Below are 2,837 nucleotides of genomic sequence, written 5' to 3' on the forward strand. Positions count from 1 at the left end.
TACGTAATTAATTATTATTTTCCGAAACGATAGATTTCCCTTGAATTTTCACATTTTATTCGAATGATTGTTTTTCCCGCAATTATGTCAAAACCGGTTCGTCATCGAGCTTTTCATTCCTTCATTCCAATCGTTAAACGCTGTAATCACGCTTGTTAAAGCCTTATCGTTCAATTTTTTGTCGAACAGTACACGCATGTGAAACGAACTCTCGTATTGTGTTACGTGTGTCGAAATCGAAATGCAATTTCGTGAGAAACGAAGAGAAAGAATTGTTTTTCTTTTCATTCGAATTGATTCCACTTTTGGCACTATATATAACTATATGTGTATATATATATTTGAATACATGTAGATATTATAATCATCACCTTTGCAATGCCAATTTTAAATTAGTTCGATCGTATTTGATCTTATAAATAATATAATTATTGGGTCATTCATTCATTCAAAATTATTGGTTTTTATTGGTCGAAAGAAAAACGATATATTTTCGAAATTATAATCTTTATTCGATCAAAATATGAACTATTCCAATTGACGTATCATATTTTTATAAAACTTTAACAACACGAAGAAATTTTTCGAATGCTGCGATTACAATTTCTCGAATATTTTATTTCTTAAAAACAACTGTAAATAGCGAAACACAATTAATTGATGAAATATCTGTGAGTATGGTAGTTTGTGATTTATCGATCGAGTATTGTGCGGAAGAATAGGTCCATGTCTATTGACTATTATGGGTTGTTTCTTAGTCAATTTCTTGGCAGTAGAATGCTATTATTATTCAGAAAAGAACAATGAATTATTTTCTTTACAGTCAGTATACAGTAACTATAACTTCTTTTGACCGTAATGGTAGTTTCGGCATTTGTTTACGATTTTCATTAGCATCCAACCATTGTCCAAATCCAAATATATGATTATCGTATCCATTTCTCATCAGAGGTTATAATTTTATTCAAAAATAGATTTCTACCATTTCAAGCTTTACGCGATAAGCATAATTCCAAACGCCGTAATTTTTGATTTCCCTTTTCCAATTTTTTCACTTTACCCATTGTACACAAATATCTGAAAACTGTCATTCGAGATACGTTTAACTCTGTTTTCACTTTGCCTCTCAATTTATCTTTGTTTAATATGGATTTCGGTCTAGCTCGAGACTTATTTCTCAGATTCTTATTTCTAGATTTGAATTTTTGAAACCGTCGAATTTCTCTCTCATTGATAAAATCTCTGAAAGCTAACCTAATATTTCGATATGTTTCAATTGCACTGCTGTGATCTAGTTTAAATTCGTACAGGAATAATATTTTAAATTCGTTATCAAAAAACAGTTAAACTGATACAAAAAAAACTTATTACACAAAAGAAATATAATAAAACAAAATATGCTAAGCAAAATATAGGTTAAATAGAGTTTACATTTATTTTAAAATTGGCAACTTCATGTGGTGAAAACAACTTAATACATATGCATAAATTCAATGACCATGAAAAATACTATAAAAGTTAGAACAAAATTATAATGAAATCGCTCGAATGTTCATAACAATGAAATTTTATTCGAAAGAATCACATGCTCGAAAATTTCGAAGATATCGAATAATCAAATCCAAAATTAGACACTAAGCGAAATAAAATTAATTAATTAAAATTTCGAGCAAAGTTATTTAAGTAACTTTAGTTACTTTAGTTAATTCAAGCTATTTAAGTTAATTACATTTATTCGTTAAGTTAGTTACATTTATTTTCTATTATTATTCACTATTACTATAATTAACCGCTCTTCGTATAACTTCGTTCATCGTTACAATTAATGATTACTCGACACTCTTTGATTTTAACTTTATTCTTAAAATTTTGCTCATCGTTACCCACCGTTGATAGATCGTCAGATGTCATACCATTTCACACGATAAAAAAAATCTTTGAATCATTGACACGATAACAAGGGCGAAGGAATGGAGCAACAAACTCATCGGTGGATGGAAATGGATAAAAGTGGTGGGGGAAATCTATTCTCGTGAATGGAGCAACGCGAAATAGCGCGACAGATCTGTATCGAGGTGGAATATCCGGATAGGAAACACGGACAGCAGCAGTAACTGATTTAGCCAGCGGAAACGCGCGCGCTGTCGCAACGCCAAGAACGTCCTGCAGGATGATAACGAGGTTGATGCGTATTGCGGTTGACGAACAGTCGACGTTTCATCATCCACATGGTTTCTGCAATTGCATCACGTCGCATTATCGCGTCACTCTCCACGTTCAAAATCGAAATGGAAGATAAAATAATAAGGTATAATAAGGATGAGAAATACAAATGGATGATTGGAATAAAATATCCGAATGATTAATGAAAATGTATTTCAAATTCGTCGTGATATTTTTATCGATGTCTACATGGTCGAAAACAATTTTGGAAAATTAAAGGATCGTGATTAAAAGAATAGGAAAAAGATTTGCGCGTACGGCTTTTCTGTGTGGCGGAGATGCGTTAAAATTTTTACGGCCCGTAGTTGACATGAATTTTCAATAGGTGGAGCGCTTGAACGTAGAGTAGTGCACTTTGCCTGTCACAATAGAGCCCGACTAGACGTGACTCGAGCATAAAACGTAATATCCGTGTCGGGAGACGCGTCGTTGCACTTAATTCTTCTACTTACCGCCTGGTTGCGTTTCGGTATAACGTCCATAGCCAGTCTTGTCACTTATCGAGAAAAATTGAAATACCAACGGACACATGCAGAATATACGTATGGATGAATATATGATGACTTAATTAATATATAGAATGATATATATAAATGATAGGATAATATATATAT

Source organism: Apis dorsata, unplaced genomic scaffold (assembly GCF_000469605.1).
Source record: "Apis dorsata unplaced genomic scaffold, Apis dorsata 1.3 scaffold_655, whole genome shotgun sequence".
NCBI lineage: Eukaryota > Metazoa > Arthropoda > Insecta > Hymenoptera > Apidae > Apis > Apis dorsata.